This window comes from Triturus cristatus, chromosome 1_2, assembly GCF_964204655.1.
Source record: "Triturus cristatus chromosome 1_2, aTriCri1.1, whole genome shotgun sequence".
Taxonomy (NCBI): Eukaryota; Metazoa; Chordata; class Amphibia; order Caudata; family Salamandridae; genus Triturus; species Triturus cristatus.
This window is the reverse complement of record NC_140580.1, coordinates 632004880-632028121: the sequence shown is the minus strand read 5'-3', so window position 1 is coordinate 632028121 and position 23242 is coordinate 632004880.

Genomic DNA, 23242 nt, shown 5'->3' with positions numbered 1-23242 from the left:
AAAAGAGTGCACCCATGGCAGAGAATCCATTGGCAGAGTTGCAGGATTATCTGTGAAAGTGTTCCCAAGATGTGCCACACCTATTGTGTCCTCCCTAGAGATGTGTGGTGTTCTTGCTCAAAAAAGCGATCAGACAGAAATCTGTCCCTGATACAAACCTGCAGGGATGCTATGGTAGCTTCCATGGTTTTATTTTGCAGCTTGAGCCTACACATCCCTGAAGGCCTCTCTGTTGCCTGTAGCCCCGATGGAAATGCCAGAATGCCTGATAAGGTTGGCCTCGCTTCCCCCTCTACTAAGACATACAATGTTTTAGATAATGTGCACAAAGCTGTCCCTCATTCGACTGTCAAATTCTGCTATGCTTTCTGTTTTTTTAATCTTTAAATGGTTGTATGATGTAATCCTGCATGCGTTTAGCACGCATGCCTTTACAACGCCGGCATTAGAATGACTCATTGTTGCGACTCGTTCCTTTAGCAAGCAAGTCGCTACAATGACTTGCCTTGGGGGCGCTGGACTTTGGAATAGTATCATTTACTATTCCAACTCCAGTCTGCGCAACAGTAAGGAGGGTATTGGATTTAAAATCTAACACCACTCCACCATTGTGCACCTTAAAGCAAGTCGTGAAAACGTGCGTGGTAACAAAGAGTTTGTTCTTTTGCCAGCATTGTAAAGGCATAACGTGATTCTGGCTCCCTAATAAAGGAGTTTTCCCTCTTTTCAAATATGTCCACCTGCATGTAAATTTTTGCTCACTAGTACTATATACTGTACAAACCAATGTTGACTTTAATTGTGTTGGCAATCTATTTACCTACTTTTATATAATTGGGCACCTTCCTCAGATGAGCATGTAAAATGTATACTTTGTCCTGTATTTTGACCCTTTGTCCTCAATTTGTATGATCACTGTCCATAACTTGCCTCCATGCGAGGTGGTCACCCTACCTGCAGCTCCCGTTGAACAAACAATGTGCCCCTAGGCAAAGTGGTAATCTCCCAGCTTATTTCCCAATCACTCTCCCTGACGAAATTCAGAATTTATCAGAAACATGCTCACTCCCAGAAGTACTTTTTTTAACATGATTCATATTGTTTCATGAGCAGCGTTCACTGCACACTTTGCAAACACATAGCTCCGGTCCGGTATCTTCAGTGAAGTATTTCTGTGCTTGTTGAGATGAATGTGACTGATGTGTAAGAGCCCTCTGTGGTCTGTTATATAATAGTTCGGAAGGAGAGCAGATTACTGACATGGACTGGCAACAAGCAATGGGTTGGGAGGGACAAGGCAATAAGCAACATGGCTGGTGGGGGAAGGGAGATGTGACAAGGGACAGGGTAATACGCAGTGGGCAGATGGTGCATCAATCAACAGGGACTGAGGGACAGGAAAAACAAGAAACAGGGCAGGAATAATGACGGCGACAAGCAAAAGAGCGGGAGGGAGAAAAAACATTACCCCAATCTGAGTACCACCAGCGGAAGGACACCTACAAAGAAATCAAGCAATACTTGATTCATGCTCCTTCAAACGGGCAATAGAAAGTGAAACCAGATGTGCTGACCAATAAGAAGCAAGGAACTGAGAGTCAGGCTGAAGCCAACCAATGGTAAGCAATGGGCGGGCTCTAGGCCTCTTTTTAAGTTGAGTTTTTTTTGACATCTCATGCGCTGTCTCAAGCAGACCTAAATACCAACAAATGCTATTTCTCAGTAAAAATGTAAATTACCACGGTACAACAGAACTGCACCCACCTTATGCTCAGGGCCTCAATTCTGCATTTAGGACAAATAATCCGGAATGGGACACTGACTACATCACTTTCGGTCTTGAACAGTAACCTCAGGGCTTTAAGTGGGATGGGTCCTGTCGGTGCTCAGCACCGGCAGTTCTTAAAAGCAGCTGCTGAGACGTGTCCATATCGGGCTCTCCATTTGTGCCCTCCTCCTCAGAGTGAAAAACAAGTCTTAACTCAGCAGCAGTACCACCCTTCACTGCTTTTGATTCAATTTTCAAAGAGACTCGTTTTAGTTATTTCACGGTCTCATCATTCCAGAACTGAAGCATTTGTAATATTATATACAACGAAGCCGTGGTTGTTGGGTTTTTTTCTTATGCAAATAACAACCATTAACAAAGCCAATAGTCCTATCTTGTTGTAGGTGTAATATTACTTTTTGCATTATATATCTGGATACAATGACAGACGCAGCAAAATACCAGTGGGTGGTACACTATCCTAAGGACAAGTTTTTAGCTTTCTTGTTTTTTAAGCCACGCCCTTGATTACATTCGCCACGCCCCTTTGAGAGACCCCCCAGTTTTTCATCTCACTTAAAGCCCTGAGTAACCTGTCTGATTAAGAAGATGCAGGATTCAATACACCCCTTTACCACACTGAAGCCACGTTTTACTACCCATCAACGCCTACCCTGGTTTAAAATGTTACAGCCATAAACTTCAAAACAGCTGGCAAGAGCTGGAATTCGTTTTTTTTTTTTTTTGGGGGGGGGGGGGGGGGCAGTTTTATAAAGCGCAAATTAAACCCGAAGGCTTTACATGAGCACCAGTTACATTACGCAAGGACACAATAATGTGTTGTTATTATCTAGGCACGGGGAGATTAAGTGACTTCTGTCCAGAATCACAGGATTTTGAGCCGACGCCGAGATTCAAACTTGGTTCTCCAGTTCCAAGGTGGGCAGGTCTGGCCTTTACGTCACAGCCTCTCCCCCCGTCATTCAAATCACGTGGCCCCGTTATAAACTGTGTCCCTACTAGTCCACATTTTCCCCCAAGATTGAATCTTACTTTCCCTTTTCTTTCCTCCTCTTGAATTGCATTGCTATGGTTGTACACAAAAGCACACACTCTCTCCGAATGCAAGTAAAAATTTAAATTGAAGCATACTTCCATACTATACGGGGTGTAGCAAAATGCTTCCTACGGGGAGAAAAACAGTTTAACCGGTGGAGGTCAAAATACATATTTTTCACATCACCACAATGCATTCTCAAGTGGATTTTCTGCATAATGAAAAACACTACTGCCGTGTGCATTGGCAAGAAAAAAGACCCCAGGAAATGTACCGTGTTTTTGTAAGTACGTGTACTCTTATCTGGTGTGGTGAATCTCCCAAAAAAGTAAATATATTCAAATCCCCTACTTTGAACCAAAATACATAGATCTATGGATTTTTTGTAACTAGGGCCCGGTATTATTAATTTAAATCACTGCCACGTGCTTACATTGCTTGTTGGAAATTACGTTTTGCATAGGTTTATTTAGGGCACTCTGAAATGAGACCCGTTCAAAATGTTCCACAAGCACCTGGGGAATTTTGAATCCGCTCCACCAAATAGTGGTGTTGACTTCTCCAAATGTGTTCGAACGTTTTTAACGCATCCAGAGCACAGACCAGTGCAATTTGTCGTCGTTTGTCATTTCCTCGATATGGAATAGCTTTATTTGTTAACGCTCACACATATTAAATGTATAGTGAAGAAAAAAACAATAGTGGTTGACGGGAAAAATATAAAGATATATGTACATGTAAATAATACGTTGTAGAAACCTATGCCATCATTTATAAATTAACATACAACTTGCATACCTAGTACTGTAAAAAGTGAACTCCTCTCAGAAGGCTGATTGTTTAGATCAGTGCTACACACTATGCAATCTCAAAATTCCCATCCAGCTTTTCCCGCAGAGTGAATGGTGTTACTTGAGGCGTTCGGTATTTTTTAGGGTTGCTCAGCTTCCAGGCACCTCGATGGGCTGCATCGATTTCTTAAAATTAGATCCTAAAGGGCCGAAGTGTGATAGACCAATCAGTATGCTTGTCAGTGAGTGGCATAATGAAGGGGCCATTCTACAACAGCTGAGTGGGGCTTAACATTGTACTTATGCTTCCTGGCTCAAATACATCCCTGGGCCTCGGGCTGAGTGGAAACCCAGGGTCTGCGCAGGGCCGGATTTAGGGCAGTGCGACTGGTGCGGCCGCACTGGGCGCTGACCTGGGAGGGGGGCGCTAACCTCAGGGGAGTGCTGTATTTAGCAATAACTTATGATTGGAGAGATGAGGGGCACTTTTGCCTTGTGGTAGTGAGAGAATCCAAGGAGGCAATCATTGGGTGCGGGGGCGCCAAAAATGATTGTGGCACCGGGCGCAAACAGCGCTAAAGCCGGCCCTGGGGCTGAGAGTGCAGCCCTGCCCACGGGTTCTGCTTTATAGAACGCTGGCTACTTCCTTTGTATTTTCACTGAACTTTAGAGGTTTTTTTCTCCAGATTTGTCATCATGTTAACCATGGAAGCTGTACATTGCAACAAACATGCCATTCCCATATACTTACTGTTGTTTCTGCCTCTTGAGTCATTTGCTTCACTATCCAAGAGTAATCCTTTATTGTCCAACAGATGGGAATGGCATTACCCTTGAATTTTGGGTTTCCAAAGAAAACTTGGTAGTAATCGCTGAAATAAGGTTCCTGCGGGTTTTATGCACTTATGTACACAGTTCTATCAGCTTTTGCTGGCTGTAACTAACTGGGCACAATGATTACCCTGTCTAACATGCTGTTATCAGTTATGATGTGGTAATACCACATTACAAATGTGGTAATATATATTTCTGTTTTAAAACTTCCAAAAGTCTTGAAATGGGTAGTAAATGGCTTCCTGCTTATTTTTTTTTAACCTAAAAGAACCTCAATACAAGGATTGTAAACAACCCTGGCTGTTTGCTTCACTTCATGTATTTTTGCCCTGATAGAAAAGTCAGTTTCCCCAGTTTTAAACAGTATATGAAATGCCTCCCTGAAATTGAATGAGTCCGTTTGTAACCACTTGGTTGTTTGTAGCTTGGCTTATAATCGTGAAATGCTATTTTAGGTCTACATAATAACTGTTTATTAAATTCAAATGGGTTTTATTATGTTTCCAATAAAATAATACGAAAACAAAGAAATGGTCTGACCTTTTAAAAGAGTAATGCAAACACATGACCTTGGTGCAAACAAATGTAAACCTGTGTCTAGTGAAAATAGTACAGTTCTTAAGTGCCTGAGTATCCAATCCTTTTCCTCAGTACTTGTCTACTCAGACACATTTTAAGATGCCTGATCCATTCACATTCAACATTAATTAGCAAACAATCTTCAAATATAATCATAAAATGTAACGGTGTTTCTTAAAATATGAACTTCCTCTTAGTCAAAATGTACTGCAATATTAAACAAGGAAGATGCGGGACTCGCTGAAGATTGCATGAAATCTATCTCCAAAGTGCATAGATGAAAGGTTTTTTTTTTTCATTTTTTCCACACTAGTATTCATTTAATGCACACATATTGCTTTCGCGGAAGTCAACTACTCACAGTCGGCCAGTTTTATATTTAATTTCTCATGTCTCTAAGAGTCGATTCCGTCTTTTTGTCTGGCAAGCATTGAAGGCTTCTGTAGGTGCCATCATCCTGGGCATTCCATATGTAAAGGTTTCTTAGTTCAGCTTGTGTTGAAAGACTCCTTTCTTGCTCATCAATGCAACTAGTAAGGACAGCTTCAACCAGATGGCACCCATTCTAACAAGAAGCGCTGCGTATCCGGCTTCAAGGCTCACAGTAGTCACTGTTTGTGCTGAAGGCAAGTTACAGCTCCTCTTCACTGGGTACAGTCTGTATTTCATCCTTGGACCCCTGACCGTCTGTTGTCCTTCCTTCCAGCACTTCCTTGAGCATAGAAATATAGATCTTGGCCATCTCCAGGGTTTCGGATTTGGAGAGTTTTCGCTCATTCTCAAAGGCTGGTATGACGCTCCTCAAGCGGTCAAACGCTCCGTTCAATGCCAGCATCCTCCTCCTCTCTCTGGCATTGGCAGCCAAGCGGCGCTGCTTTCTCATTCCTGCCCCGAAGAGAAGCTTCTGTTGACCATTAGCCCACGTCGCTTCCAATCCTAGGCCCCCTGATGGAGGCGGACCAAGGTCTAGGCTCTCCGGGGGATACCCCTCAGGTTCTTGGAAAGATCCATTTAGGTTTGAGCCCCTGATGCAAAGGTCTTTGTGAGTTGCACTCCATGTTGTTCCTTGCTCACCAGCACTCCTGAAGCAAAGCTCCTGCAGATCAAACCCCCCTTGTGGAACCTTGCCTTGTCTTGAGCTCATGAAGGAAGCTTTTCCTGGATCACAGCTCCCGAAGAACGCGCTGTCTGTGGTGGAGATCCACAGAGAGGCCTCGTCTTGGAACAGACCCTGACCCCTGCTCCCGGAAGAACCACCATCTTTTGCGGCGATCTCGACTGAAGTTGCGTAATTCCGTCGACGCCTGCATTCTGCTGCACACAACTGCACGTGGCCAGCTAAGTCCCACATTTGGTGCGTAGTGCATTCCATGCCGCCTTGTCACTTCTTGCCGCCTTGTCACTTCTTATATATAAGGCGTCCTTGCCCTTGTAACGGGTCTAAAATTGTGGCCGTGTTTAAAAGTAACGCCCTACCCTGACCAGGAATAAGAACGCGTGAGGACTGGAGTTCAACCCGTGAGACTCGAGCTCTGGCAATGTCCAAAATGGAATTCGAGTTTTCTTCTTTCCTGGAAACACGTGCAGAATGTGCACCATCCAAGGCCTGGCACCGGGCTGTATATATTGTGCCGAAAGCACGTGGGGAGAGAGAGATCGCCAGCAGGGGTGTGGAGATTAACACAATGTTACTGCTCAAGCTAAACCGTGCCTAATGCACTCCATTTAGGAAAGAAAAGGCCGCACATTATGTGCATTCACTCTTTCGGATTAGATGCTCTCCAGCAAGCACCAGGAAATCAAAGACACGCTAATCCTGTCTGTCAGGCGAAATGAAATGAGATCGGTGTCATCCTTTCAAGGTGCGCCCGCGCTTCGCGTGCAACAAACCAGGCCTTTCGAACTTCATGGCTGGTAATGGCGCCAATGACATGCAAGGTGCCAAGAGGAGACGTAAAACGTCCGAAATGCATATCCACGCTGTGCTGCCGTTGAGAACGAAGACGTAGCTATCAACAGTGCAGCAGGTGCAGCACACCGGGGCCCAGAGACCAACTGAATTGTAATTTTTGCTGCATTTGACAAGTACACCAGTGGTCAGTAGACGTTTTTTGTTAAGCTTGAACTGGGGCCGTCACACACGTGCTACACCATTGGTTAACAAAGGTGTGGGATGCCAAGGGAGTGTTGGCACTGTACAGTGCCAGATCTTCTCGGACCCCAGGTCTACCTCAAATCATTATTTTTGCGCAATAAGTGGGTTACACGTTTTAGTAGCAGCGCTTTTTTTTCCAGGATTGCCACTGAGGACCTGTTGTAAAACACTTTGGGACTGGTCTACATCCTAGCAGTGGCTGTGTTATGCAACAAAAATGGGTGCCACAGGTGACTGACCACCTTGGAGTTTTTTTTAGAGAGCGGCGCTACATGGCATCTGACACCACTATTTAAATATTGGTAGCCTGAATCAAAGTATTGTGCAGGCTGTGGAACCAGATTCGATTCCCGGCACCGTCTCACCATCCTGTGATTCTATGCAAATCACTTAAGTAACCTTGCCCCCCCCCAAAAAATGTGACCTTGTGTAATGTAATCTGGTCCTCAAAGCACTCTTATGCTGTTGGGCCAAGTTTGTGCTGTATAGAATTGCAAAAAAATGATCAAAGCTGTGCCTCCCAGAGAGCAGAAATCACACATCAATGTGCTTGAACTTCAGGTGATCTGCCTGGCCCTCAAGCCCATCAAGCCTCCCATTAGTTGTTGCTCAGTTCAGGCTCTGACAGACAACACAACTGCAATGTTGTTATACCAACAAACAATGTGGACTAGGCTCCCCTCCATGTCTGCATGCAAATTAATTTGAGGTCATATGCTCTGGGTTACAATGTCTGGCTGATCCTGAACCACCTGGTGGTCTCCCTAAAGCGCCTGCACAGGATCTCAATGACAAATGCAAAAAGAATAATTTATGGACAGAGTGTTGAACAATGTCAAAAATTCACCCAGTACAGAGATCTGGGCCGAAATCCATCATTTTTTGCTTCCCATGCCATTTCAGTTTAAATCCAGTCATATGTAAATGAGTCTTGACCCTGTTCCCCATGGGACAGTCCAGCCCGAACTTCCAGGCCAGCTTCTCCCTGGACTGGGTACAAGCATCCTGGGACCGGTTTTGGGGTTTCACCTATCATCAGCCAGGCTAGCTTGACTCCAGTGGCATGGAGAGCATGAGATCCCCGTCTGGGCATACCCGAACCACTTGGGGTGACAAATGCACAAAAAAAATTGATGGACAGTGTTGAACAATGTCAAACATTCACCCCAGTATAGAGATCTAGGCCTAAATCCATCGTTTTTTTTGCTCCCCATGCCATTCCAGTTTAAACCCTGCCATATGCAAATCAGGCTTGACCCTGCGCCCAATGGGAACAGTCAGCCCGAACTGCCAGGCCAGCTTCTGCCTGGACCGGAAACAAGCATCCTGGGACCGGTTTTGGGGTTTCACTCCTCATCAGCCAGGCTAGCCTGTCTCCAGTGGCATGGAGAGCACGGGACCCATGTCTGGGCAAACCCTTCGCACTCTGGGTGACAAATGCACAAAGTGAGCAGGGGTGAATGTTTGCCTTGTTCAGCATTCCGCTCATCATTTGTTCCTTTTGCTCAGGATCTCAAGAATGCACCATCTTGCCCATAATCAGTTGCATCTCCAGTGGGCAGTTTTATGTTCATAGTCATAGACTGGGGCAATGCTCAAGTGGATCTCTTTGTAACTCACAAGAATATACCCTGTTCACAAGTCTGTGCTCTGCAATTTCAACTGCAGGGAGCCGTAGGAGATGCGTCCCACCAGAGGTGGAATTTCCATCTCCACTACACATTTCCTCCCATCCCTATGATTCTTCGGGTTAGGAGGCAGCTGCGTCAAACTGTGCACAGATTATCTCAATTATGCCAGACTAGCAGAGGAGGGTCTGGTACTTCCAGAGCTCTGCCTGTCCCTGTACCCTTCTCGTCCACTTCCAATCAGGGCAGACATCCGCCTGCAATGGGAAGGGCAGGTTCTGCATCTTAACCTTTAGAGCATCACCCTTCATGTCTGGAGACTAAGGGGAAATCTGAGCTCATCTGATATGTCAGCAAAGGCTTTGGGCACCATTTTACCGCCTTGTTGTCCCTCTACCAAATCTGTTTATTACTCAAAACTGGCTCCGTTTTGTTTCCTGGAGCTCCAAAGATGAAGGATGCCCCTCAAGACCTGTTTATTAACTATATTGCGCTTTGTGCTTTCCTGGTCTGGCACGGTTCCGCTACGGGCCCTAAGATTATCTGTCAGCTCTTCAAGCTTTTATATAGCCATCTTTGTTCAAGTCTCAGTTCTTATACATATTTTTTTATTGCCCCCTTCTCCCTTTGTCATGGCTCAGTGTAAAGTTAATCTGGTGGTCACATTTTTGATGGGTTTGTCCTTAAAGCCAACTTACAGTTGTCCTTTTTGCAGATGCATACTTTGAAGACTGTGCAAAAGTAGGTCGCACACTGCTCGTCACACCAGCAAGTTGCCCCAAAGGACTGTGGGAAATGTAGTGGCGACGGCGGGTACGCCTATGCCACGATGTGTAAAAATAACAGTATGTGTTGCGTTAGCCATCCCTGGACACGTGTTTCGAGGTAGTTGCCTCTCGTCAGCAGGGAGCAGGTCAGTGTAAGGGGGTGCCGTGTGGACTGCCAAAATGTAATTAAAAACAGGTCAAGTACCTCTCATGGCGCGCAGGTGCAGATCCAAGGCTCGTCAGCCCGTTGGCTCAAGGGAGCCGTAATAAATTGTGCAAAAGTAGGTCGCACACTGCTCGTCACACCAGCAAGTTGCCCCAAAGGACTGTGGGAAATGTAGTGGCGACGGCGGGTACGCCTATGCCACGATGTGTAAAAAGAACAGTATGTGTTGCGTTAGCCATCCCTGGACACGTGTTTCGAGGTAGTTGCCTCTCGTCAGCAGGGAGCAGGTCAGTGTAAGGGGGTGCCGTGTGGACTGCCAAAATGTAATTAAAAACAGGTCAAGTACCTCTCATGGCGCGCAGGTGCAGATCCAAGGCTCGTCAGCCCGTTGGCTCAAGGGAGCCGTAATAAATTGTGCAAAAGTAGGTCGCACACTGCTCGTCACACCAGCAAGATGCCCCAAAGGACTGTGGGAAATGTAGTGGCGACGGCGGGTACGCCTATGCCACGATGTGTAAAAAGAACAGTATGTGTTGCGTTAGCCATCCCTGGACACGTGTTTCGAGGTAGTTGCCTTTCGTCAGCAGGGAGCAGGTCAGTGTAAGGGGGTGCCGTGTGGACTGCCAAAATGTAATTAAAAACAGGTCAAGTACCTCTCATGGCGCGCAGGTGCAGATCCAAGGCTCGTCAGCCCGTTGGCTCAAGGGAGCCGTAATAAATTGTGCAAAAGTAGGTCGCACACTGCTCGTCACACCAGCAAGTTGCCCCAAAGGACTGTGGGAAATGTAGTGGCGACGGCGGGTACGCCTATGCCACGATGTGTAAAAAGAACAGTATGTGTTGCGTTAGCCATCCCTGGACACGTGTTTCGAGGTAGTTGCCTCTCGTCAGCAGGGAGCAGGTCAGTGTAAGGGGGTGCCGTGTGGACTGCCAAAATGTAATTAAAAACAGGTCAAGTACCTCTCATGGCGCGCAGGTGCAGATCCAAGGCTCGTCAGCCCGTTGGCTCAAGGGAGCCGTAATAAATTGTGCAAAAGTAGGTCGCACACTGCTCGTCACACCAGCAAGTTGCCCCAAAGGACTGTGGGAAATGTAGTGGCGACGGCGGGTACGCCTATACCACGATGTGTAAAAAGAACAGTATGTGTTGCGTTAGCCATCCCTGGACACGTGTTTCGAGGTAGTTGCCTCTCGTCAGCAGGGAGCAGGTCAGTGTAAGGGGGTGCCGTGTGCACTGCCAAAATGTAATTAAAAACAGGTCAAGTACCTCTCATGGCGCGCAGGTGCAGATCCAAGGCTCGTCAGCCCGTTGGCTCAAGGGAGCCGTAATAAATTGTGCAAAAGTAGGTCGCACACTGCTCGTCACACCAGCAAGTTGCCCCAAAGGACTGTGGGAAATGTAGTGGCGACGGCGGGTACGCCTATGCCACGATGTGCAAAAAGAACAGTATGTGTTGCGTTAGCCATCCCTGGACACGTGTTTCGAGGTAGTTGCCTCTCGTCAGCAGGGAGCAGGTCAGTGTAAGGGGGTGCTGTGTGGACTGCCAAAATGTAATTAAAAACAGGTCAAGTACCTCTCATGGCGCGCAGGTGCAGATCCAAGGCTCGTCAGCCCGTTGGCTCAAGGGAGCCGTAATAAATTGTGCAAAAGTAGGTCGCACACTGCTCGTCACACCAGCAAGTTGCCCCAAAGGACTGTGGGAAATGTAGTGGCGACGGCGGGTACGCCTATGCCACGATGTGTAAAAATTCATTACGGCTCTCCTGAGCTACTGGACTGACGAGTCTTTGACCGGCACCTGCGAGCCTTGAAAGGTACTTTATCTATTTTTAATTGCAGGCAGTCTACACGGCACCCCTCTACATTTACCTACTCCCTGCTGACGAGAGGCAACTACCTCGAAACACGTGTCCAGGGATGGCTAATGCGACACATACTTATTCTTACACTTCGTAGCATAGGCGTACTCGCCGTCGCTACTACATCGCCCATAGTTCCATGGGGCAACTTGCTGGTATGACGAGCAGTGTGCGGCCATTTATACCTAATTCATACTTTGAAGACTGTTCTTGATTGTCCTTACCATCGCTTGCTACATTAGCCAGCTACAGGCTTTTTCTGTTTGGCTCCTTTTATCCTATTTTTCCCTGACAAACTGGCAATTCGGCCCCAGGTTTCCTTCATGCCGTAGGTATTTACCCTGTTTCTTGTTGGTCAGTGCATGACTCTACTGACATGCTATCCACCTCCTCCTCCTAACAAAGAGTAGTAAAAGCTGCACTGCCTGGATCCTCACAGGGCACACAGGGCCTCATTTATGGATTGTTTGCCGTAGGGCAGAACAACAGGTCTTGCTGTTGCGCTGACCTACGACAAAAGAAAAGGGCAGGAATGCGCCGTATCTATTAGATACGGCGCATTCCTGTCCTTTTCCCCTGCGCTTGCGCACAATGGGCTACTGGGCACCAACGCTGGCACCTTTGCACCATGGTGCAAGGGTGTCTGCATTGAGGGGATGATTATTTTTGTGCAGGAAGGGAAACCTTCCTGCACAAAGCAATCACAAGAGGCTTTTTCCCCCTTTCTATGTGTGCTGCAGAATGCAGCACACATAAAAAGAGGAAAAACGAGGGGAAATAAAGATATTTATCCTTGTTGTGCCTCCCATACACCGCCCCTGGGGAGGCATACGTTTTTGGTGCTGCCTCAGACTTACGATTTCACATAAATCTGGGGCAATGTCAAAAAGCCATGGCTGTTGCTGGGAACGCCCCCAGTAACACCCATGGAACGCCCCTTTCACACAGTCTTCTGCATAAAAGGGGCACATATTTATAAGGCCATGAAAAGCCACATGGCTGGAAGGGCCTCTGTTTCAATGCCTATGTCATTTGCCAAGCAAAGAGCTTTGAAATGTGCGTGAAATAAAAGCATTGTATCTGACATATATGCAGATTTTAACTGAACAGGAAGATTATCCTAATATTGCTGTAAACTGTTCCTGTTATTTACTAGCAAGTCAGGTCTCTCCACCCACGACCTCATCTTGTGGAATGGAAGTACATGGAAATTTAAAGCTCATCGGAAAGAGTCTGATGTATGGTAGTCGGGCCACAAATCCGTCTGTCTTTTCTGAACAATGACTGTTTTTGGACGAGATCTTAATCGATCAGTGGCTGCCTTGAAATGTTAGCATTTAGGAAGGCAAGAAGCGGTGCCCTGGACCACTGCTTGCTCCATCCAATGACTAGGCAGAAACGGTCTCAATGGGACAGTTTCCCCTTTGTGAATGGATAGTGGCCCTTTTAGGAAGTTAATATCTATTCGACCTTTGGTGACCATAATTGACGTGGCAAGTATTGTTACCTGCAGTAGCGAATCACACCCGAGAGAAAGCTACCCTTTCATGCCTCTTTTCTGATTCAGTATAGGTTGGAAAGTACTCTCTGAGAGTAGTAAATCAATTTCTGACTCGCAATTTGACTTTTGTACATTGTGACTTGCCTTTTTGCAGCCATAAAGCTTGTGATTTTTGAATACATACATGGCTTAATACTTCGGTTCTCCCAATCCTACACATGTGTTAAGTTTGTACTTTTTAACCCAGCTCTTATTGGCAGGAACCTAGGGCTCACCCCCTAATCAACTTGCATTTGTATTAAAATGAATCTAAGCCTAAATCTGTTATTTGCAGGTTACGACAGTAAAGATTTGTTAAAATGATTGACTATTTTTTTTTTAACGAAACAACGTATCAACAGTGCAGGCTGGCATTGATTCATTGGTTTTTCTGACATCAAGTTAGATAGCACAAGATCGCAGAAATTAAATCACCTCACCTGGACCGGAATGTAGCAAGGGGCAAGACCAGTTGTCACCCTCCACCACTGGCCTTCTACATATGGGAGTGGGAGCCCAACTGTTAGAAATGGTGTGTCTGGTTGGTTAGGGTACGCACCTAAGCCAGGCAGAACCCACCACTCTAGTCACGGTAAGGGAGTTACACACACAAGAATACTCCTGCTCACCCCTTGCGAGCTTGGCAGAGCAGTCAGGCTTATCCCAGAGGCAATGTGTAAAGTGTTTGCGCAACACCCACACACACCAGTGACACACCAGGCACACCACAAATAGACTCCACACAAGGCTATATAAAAATATCCTTTGTATTATACATTAATCACTATTACTTTGCCAACTAGGCCATTGTCATAACATCATAGGTCTTAAATAACTTTTGCCAGTTAGGCAATTGTCATAACACATGTAGGGCACTGTAGCAAATACTTAGAAGTTGCCCATGGCGTGAACAGCATCATAAAAACATTAGGCCTAACATCCCAATTAGAGCCACTCATAATACAACATACCTTCTGACATTAGGTCATCACATGCAGTTTATTGGGTAAGGAGTCCATCCCATATTTTTATACTAAGACTTGAGAACCCCGGCCCAATCCTTTGCCTGCTGAATAATAACTCTCCTAAAACAGCGTCTGTCACGCAACACTGGAAAGCGGTCTATATCATTCTTCTTTTAAAACGAAAACATAACTTGACTCCCAGTTATTGTCCAACTTCAGATCCATCGCTCTCTTGCCGTAGTCAGTTAAAATTCTGGAAAAAGCAGTCCACTTTCAAATCTCATCCTATCTTGAATCTAATCAACTGTTAGACAATACTCCATCCGGCTTTCGTTCACATCACAGCATGGAATCAGCACGACTCTCGATCACAGAACATGTTAAAGCAATACTAGATCAGGTTGGTTTGAACATTCTTGTACTGCTTGATCTATCTGCAGCTATTGACATGGTCACCCACTCCATATTACTCGAATTACAGTTTGCCTTAGGCATTGGAGGCCTAGCATTAAAATACAAATGCTTCTTTCTTAGTGGGCCTACACAATAGGTCGCCCTCCCCCCCACAAAGATCCAAATTTAAATGCGGGATCCTGGGGGCTCCTCATTAATCCCTACTTTATCCAATGTATACATGGCACCTCTTGCTAAATTAGTTCAGGCTTTTGGGCTCACTATCATTTCGTATGCGGATGATGCCAGTTCATTGTATCCATCCCAGACAGCCTTGTCAAAACAGAAAAAAAATTCAGACCCTGTCTCTCAGCAGTGGTCCCATGGGTGTGATACAGTGGTTTACAGCTCAGATCAGATAAAACCTAAGTGATTGTATTCAGGCAAACAAATAGTATTTGGTCCAGAGCATGGTGGCCCACTGAATTAGGCGACTCACCGGCACCGTCAATTCAGCCAGAAACCTGACCATGAAGATTAACCATAAGCTTTTCTTTTTTCAACATATTATCATTACTGAAGGTACTTGCTTTTCTATACTTTAATCCAATGGAATTCCACCTGTGCTTTACAAACAAGACACAGAATATTGGGTGAAAGCACTCAGTCCTATAAGAACGACAGGAATACTCCCTCCATCCTGGCGGACTTCGATCATTTCACCAATCTTCAAATCAGGTGACAAGACTCAGCCTAAGAGTTACAGGTTAGTTGCCCTCTTGGACAATGAGGCAAAATACTTTACTGGCACCTTGCTGGACGAACTACAACTCTGGGCGGAAGACAATTTGATCATCCCCCTAAATCAAACTGGCTTCTCTAAATCTGTTGGGACCACAACAAACATAACAACTATGGCTCTGTTAATCGATAAGGCAGAGAACACAAGAACGCCATTACACCTGTGCTTCATCGATTACCTGGCAGCTTTTGATCATGTAAATTGTCACAAACTTTGGTTAAAACTGGCAGGCTGGGGCATTCCCCAGGCTTTACTCAACCTGTTTATTAATTTGCATACTAAGACCTGGGTTCAAGTAAAGCTGGGTGATGGGTCAACCCTATCGAGGAAAAGTCCAACAACAAAAGGCCTCAAGCAAGGCTGCGTACTGGCCCTGACGCTATTTAATCTATTTCTTGCAGATCTGATCCCGCTATTAAATGCCAGTAATTCACACTCTCCAAAGATTGGGAACCTAGTACTACCATGCCTACTTGACACTGATGACCTAGTATTGATCAGCCAAACGAAGGTGGGTCTACAACGTCTTCTTGATATCATGTTTGAGTACTCTGAGGCTAACAACTTAAATATTAATCTGGAAAAAACTAAAACCATGACAATTAAAAAGAACCTTAAGAAAATACCTGTCTGGTTTTGGGACAAGACTCGAATAGACCCAGTTACAGAGTACAAATATTTGGGGGTGATCATTGACAAAGGTGGGCACTTTGTAACTCAAAGAGATACAATTAAAAGAAAGGGCATAGCCCTAGCCGCCTCAATGAGAAACCTCAATGCCAAATTGACAGGTCCCTCACTTGCCCCACTGGATGAAGTTATACGATTACAACTCCTACCTACAATAACTTATGGGAGCAAGACACAGAGGGGAAAGGACTCGAAGCTCAAGGATTTTGTGGTCACAAAAGTGTATAGAATAATTTTTGGTTTATCAACACGAGTCTCTCCAGCACAAATTAGGCTCGAGTTTGGTGTTCAAAAACAGACCATTGCAAGAAAAGGTGTGATAGTCATTTTCTGAGACAAAGTAAGGAAATCCAAATCAGGTACCCTAATTTGGCACTTATGGTCTGAGCTACAACAGAAAGAAGCATCACCAGCGACAAAATATTTAGCAACTAGTCTGTCCACTTTGGGTCTTACCGAACTTTGGGCATCTCCTATAAGTCACTGCCTCCTTAAAAAATCAACAAAGAAAATAGTAAAGAATCAATCTTGGATTGAAGATAAGGCAGCCCTAACAAGGAGGTTGCATGGCTGGATGATCTTGAGTTCCTATTCCTCCTTGGCTGCACAAAAGTATCTAGTATTTTGCCAAATATACAAAAATTCAATTTTTAAAATACAGATTAGGCTTGCTGCCATGCACAAAGCACTTTCCATATTGGCTGAAAAACAATCTGATTCCAATTGTCGCCTATGTGGTACATCGCAAGAAGATATGCTGCACCTTCTCTGCACATGCAAAGAACTAAGGGGCATATTATCAAGATCCGGCGTTAAAATTATCGCCGCTTTAGCGGCAGAAAACTGCCGCTAAAGCAGCGATAATGGGCTTGATAATATGCCCTTTAGAATTCCAACAGAAGCCCATGTTCTGGTGTGAACATGGGCTTCTATTGGAATTCTTAAGGGCATATTATCAAGCCCATTATCGCCACTTTAGCGGCAGTTTTCTGCTGCTAAAGCGGCGATAATTGTAACGCCGGCTCTTGATAATATGCCCCTAAGAAAGGAAAGGAGACAGCTTTTAAAACCACTTTTTAATCAGAGAGGTATTCGCACATGGAGACAGGCTGTGCTGGCATGTTTTGTACCCGAGGACACGCAGCTTAAGTGCCGCTTTGTAAAATTCTTGACACAAGTGGAGAAGAAAATGCCTAGTCAGAACAGCAACACAGCTGACAAGGAAAATTCGGACGCTGCTAAATAACTGCTTATTCCTTTAATGTAAACATTAATTGGTTATAGTGTTTTGTTTTTTTTAAACTGGTTTTAATATTTTTTTTAAACTGATGGCATGTAATGAGATATTTTTGTAGCAATTGTTTTAAGTAACTCTGCTAAATAAAATAATCTTGAAACCATACTTAAATCTCAAGGGAAAACATTTGAACCTATTCCCAGCAGTGCCAGGAAAACAATGATACATGCCTTAATTACCTCTGAATTTGATTTTGGTAACTCTCCCCTCCTTCTTTTGTGGCTTGGTTGCCAAGCCACAAAAGGATCATAATCAAATCACTACCTCTGACTTTTATAGCAATATCTAAAAAAGGCCCCAGGTACCTACAAGCTCTATTTCAACCCTGTTAACCAATGTGTATCCTACTATCATCTGACTCTAATCTTCTCAAAATCTCTTGCATTCGTAGAGCTTGGATGGGAGGCCACTCATTCAGCTAAGAGGGGGAATGAACTCTGTGAGAAATTGGGTTGATCGTTGACTGGGATGTGAGCCCTGGTCAAGCAGCAACCACAATCTTTGTCAGGCTGAGGCACAATCCAACCCTAAATTAACTTGCTCTCAACCCTATGGTATCTTGGCACAGAGAAGTCAGGCTTAACTTAGAGGCAATGTGTGAAGTATTTGTGCAAGACTTCAAACAGCAATAAAGCACCACGCAACAAGGATCCTAAGCCAAGTTAGAAATATAGAACGTTCTTGAATATATAAAACAAGACCAAACTGACAAAGATCCAACCAGTAGAACAGGAAATATGCAATTTTAAAGATTTTTGTTTTAAAATAGCTCCAAAAAGTACAAAGCTCCAACTGCAGATATCTGGGAGCACCAGACCGGGAAAAATTAATAAGTTCAGTCCGACCGCAATGGAGTGTAGGTCGGCTACAGTGACACATTAAGGCCCACTGAACAAACTACCTTAAATCCTGGTTTGTGGAGTGTTGCGAAGAATCTCGTTGAAGAAGCGTTGCATAGATGAAGCGATGCGTCGGTTCTGAGATGCGGTGAGGCTGCGATGCAAGGGCATTGTCTGGAATGGCAGTAAGCTACCACACCATGCATACTCCACACTACCTTACTCCCCTCTACACCACTTTACTCTATAACACTACTCCACTATCTGCCCCTCCACTCCACTCTATTCTACAACACTCCCCTCCACTCTCCAACAAGCCACTCTACACTCCACTCCACTCAAGGATATGCTCTCCCACTCCATGCCCCTCCACTCTTAGACACTCTATGACACGCTACTCTAGGACATGCCATTCCACTCTACTTTACGCCTCTCCATTCTATGCCCTGCCACTCCACAACACTTACCCCACTCCATCCCACTCCACTCCAGTCTACCTCACTCTACCCACGACAATCTTCCCCACTCCACTACAATCTAGCCCATGCCACTTCTCGCTAATGTACCCCACTCTATTCCAATCACCCCACTCCAATCTACCCACTCCACTGAATCTACCCTAATCTACCCCTCTCCACTCCGATCTACTTAACTCCACTCCAAACTATCCCAACTTACCCCATATCACTCCACTCCACTCCAATCCAATCTACCACACTCCGCTCCTCAGGGTATCTTGTAACATGGCACTACCATCAAGATTTACTTATTCCCTGATGCAGTAGCTGGATCTAGGGGACCAACAATGTCCACCCTCTCCCACTCAAAGGGAGTCCCAAACACTGTCATTGATATCCAGGGAGCCTTTGTCTTGTCCCCTGCATTGCCATTGGCCTGACAGGTGACACAGGAGCTACAGAACTCCTTTACCTTCTCGGACATTCGGGCCAATAGAAATGGTTCACCAAACGGTTCCAAGTCTTGGTCTGCCCCTAATGTCCTGCCAAGGAAATATCATGACTTAAAGTCAGGATGTACTCTCTGTACTTCTGGGTCACTGTCCTGGTGGCCCCTTCCTTGAGGTTTTTAGCCTCATTATAGAACAGCCCATATTCCCAGTATATTCTGTGAAATCCACTGTCATCCCCTCCTCTTGCTATAAGATAATCCGCCTCAAGCTCTCAAGGATGGGACAGTCTCTCTGTCCCTGAAAAAACTCCTCTGTGGAGGGTCCATCGGTTTCTTTTAGTTCTGCCAAGTCTGACAGCTCTATAAACCAAAACTGGGTCCTGGCTCAAAAAACTCAGCTGGACTGAGCCCAATTAACAAAAACAACAAAACATATTGTCCATACTGAGAATCACTAAACACAATCCCTTTTATAACTCCTATCATGAGAGGTAAAACGTGAAAGGAGGGCTTTAAGAATTGCCTTTTACTCAGAAAAACATTTATTGTTTATTTCTCATTTTTCTCATTTGTGCGCTCAACAATTATTCATTGCGCATTTACATTTTACAAAATACATCAAAATATATATACAAATGCACTGAACAGCACAAAACAATAGTATTGATCCCCTATATAGAGGTTTCGAACTACATTCATTCATCAAACATTCTTGGCCTATCCATCCATACATACAATCGACATACACTAGACAAAGCGGTCCTAATGACACCTCTCCTTTTGAAATGAATTACTTTCCAAACTCTATATATGTCCTGACTTTCTCTTTTTTTTACATACAATGAAAGAACAAAAAGAACGTTTTGAAAAGAGCCTCTCAAATGGATGTAAAAAGGACCGAACTGGTCGACACGTTTCGAACCTCTATCTTTTTGAGGTTCTCTTCAGGACCAACCAATTTCTGTAACAAAAAACAAAACCCTCTTTAGATAATTGGAACAGCTTAGGAACTCTAGCTAGCCACCAGCGACTGAGCAAACCCACCTTAGAAAAGTATGTCAATGTGGAACCTTAACCTTCAATAACTCAAACAGCTTGCACTGGGGCTGCAAAAAACAAGCAAATAATTCCCACTCATATCATCCTTCTTTCTGTCAAAAACGTTTAAAATGACAAACATAGAAACAACTTAGATGTCCATTTTGCTCACCCTTCGAAGTGAATCTGTTGTCTTAATGGGACAGCCGAGTCCTATAAAAGGTTATAGAATTGCATCAGCCGAAATATAAATGGGTCCCTACAAACTAACTCTTTAAATGCATACAATATTGGCTTACCCAATTAGGAGACGGCTGTCTCCCTAGCCGGCTCCCACGGTGAACAAACCTCTTTTCTTCCTAAGGACGAAAGGGAACACTTTTTGATATCCTCTTATGGTCTGATCATACTGCGGGTAAATGGAGCCATTGCATCCCGTAAGCGGTCGCTTACCTATGTAAGTTTACTAGATGCGTAGTCGTGCCTCGTTGGAGTCCCGTGCCGGCAACTGAAACAAGAGGCGTAAAATATCGCCATTAGTTATATTCGGCTTCTAATATCCATGAAGTTTGCGGAGATGTCAAAAGAAAATATTGCCCGCTCACCGAGATTTCTCCACTGATACAGCGTTCCGCGGCTCCGTTAGTCTGTAGGTGATACTTCAAACATGAACTGGATGGTGTAACGGTTGATTCCTCCCGGGTCATAAAAATCCCATTGGCTCATGGGAATTGTAGTTTAATATGCTGATGGTTCAAAGCGAGATGGGAGATGTGGTTTCTTGCTGAAAGGCTGATTGACTGGCTTTCTTTGTCAGTACCTCTATAGTAGGTCACAATCATTGGTTCAACAAAGGGTACACATGGTGGAGAAGAGCCTGTTACGCTTCTGTGGTCTAGTCAAACAAATGTTCGCGTGGCATATAAGGACGACCGCCAATAAGGGCATCATCATGTTATGATTGACACGGTCTATATCAATGGTCTAAAGATCTCTGCTATCTCATTAAGTCCATTGGTTGTCGTGTTAAATTTCATAATGAGAAATGCTTCACGCTGACTCAAGAGCCCCTCCAAATCCCCCCCACGGGGGTCTCTCTCAATTTTGGACAGCACTGTCCATTTGAAGTCTTCCTCACTGTGTGTTTTTGTGACCCAGTGGCTAACTAGTGGAGCATTTTCCACTCGTCGTCGAATCCTCGACTTGTGCTGAGTGATGCGCTGCCGAACCTCTTGGGTGGTTTTTCCGATGTAAAGCTTTGGACATGGGCAGGTTACTGCATAAACAACATTCCTAGTTCTACAGTTTGTAAACGTATTATGCTTCCAATGGATGTTGTTAAACATAAAGACATCTCCTTCAATGGTTTGCTCACAGCAAATACATGTCCCACATTTGTGGTGCCCTACAATTGGTGGTAGGGCTAGCATACTTCTCAGAGTCGGGGTCTGCTGTTTCGGTAAAGCCGCTCTAACGATATAGTTGGCTATGCTTTTTTCTTTTTTGTACGCAAAAAGGGGTGGAGTAGAAAATTCCTCATGGAGATCTTTGATCAAGTGCCAGTTAGTGAGGATCAGTTTTCGAAGTTGGTGCGTGTTAGGGCAAAACGTGGTAACGCAAACTGGCCTATTAGCCATTTTCTTTGTTTTTTGCTCCAGAAGTGTTTCCCTTGGTGTCCACCATGCTCTCTTGAGGGAGTGTTTGAGTAACTTTTTCGGATACCCCCTCTCCATTAAGCGATCTTTTAGTTTATTCGCATGAGCAAAGTATTCCTCTTTATTTGAACAATTCCTGCGGATCCGCAGGAACTGGCCATACGGCAGATTCTGTCTCAGACTTCGAGGATGGTTGCTGGTATAATGGAGCGCCTTGTTCCTATCGGTTGATTTCCTAAAAAGTGTGGTCTCTAGCTGCCCATCCGATGCCTCCACTTTTACATCCAAAAATGTGATTGATTGATTTGATGCCGAACAACTGAACTTGATATCATTAGACCGTTCATTAAGCCATCCTACAAACTCATCTAGTAGTTGTTGTGTGCCTGACCAAATTAGAAAGATGTCATCAATGTATCGCATATAGCTAGAAATGTTTGCCGAGTACGGGTTGTTATTATATATGAAATTATTTTCATATAGGCCCATGAATAACACCGCTAGTTCTGGGGCGAAAAGACACCCCATCGCCACGCCTCTTGTTTGGAAGAATAACTGTGAATCGAATGTAAAATAGTTCTTAGACAATGAAAATTTGGCGAGTGCCAGGATGAATTCCATGGGTACTTGAACCGGCTGTTCTCTTTTGCCCAAGAACCACGCTAATGTCTCTAATGCTTGATCCTGGGGTATTTGGGTATAAAGCGATACCACGTCCAGTGTGACCATCAGTTGCCTTGTGTTGTCAAACCGGACGGGTGCTATTCTGTTTAGGAAGGCCGTGGTATCTTTAAGGTGGGCCGGAATTTCACTGATGAAAGGTTTCAGGAAGAAGTCAATATATTGAGCCACTGGCTCAATAAGTGATTCACACCCCGACACTATTGGTCGGTCAGGGGGGTCAAGTTCGCTTTTATGTAATTTGGGCAGAACATAAAAAACCGGTGTTCTAGGGTTCTTATTCTGTAAAAAAATTCGTTCTTTTGGACCAACAAAACCTTGTGTAAACCCTTCTTCGATGATTTGGAATAGTTGGTTTTGTAATTCCTTTGTTGGATCCTTGGAAATTTTACGATAACAATCAACATCTTCTAACTGACGTAACACCTCTTTCTTATATTTATTCACGTCCCAAAGTCTGACAGCTCTGGCAGGGATGGAGTCCCTTCCTCAGAGGCCAGATGCTCCCACTCAGGGGCAGATTCCTGTTGCACCTCTGGAGTTCCCTGGGATGGCTCGCCAGCCCCATTGCCCTTGTCCTGGGATGATTGGCCCATTCCACTTCAACCTACTCCACTCCACTCCAGTAAAATCTACCCCACTTCACTCAAATCTACCACACTCAACCCCAATCTACCTTTATCTACCCCACTCCAACCCAATCTACCCCAATCCACTCCAACCACCACAGTCTACTCCACTCAAATCTACCGCACTCCATTCCAATCTACCCCAATCTACTTCACTCTAGTCCAATCTACCCCACTCCACCCCAATCTACCCCACTCC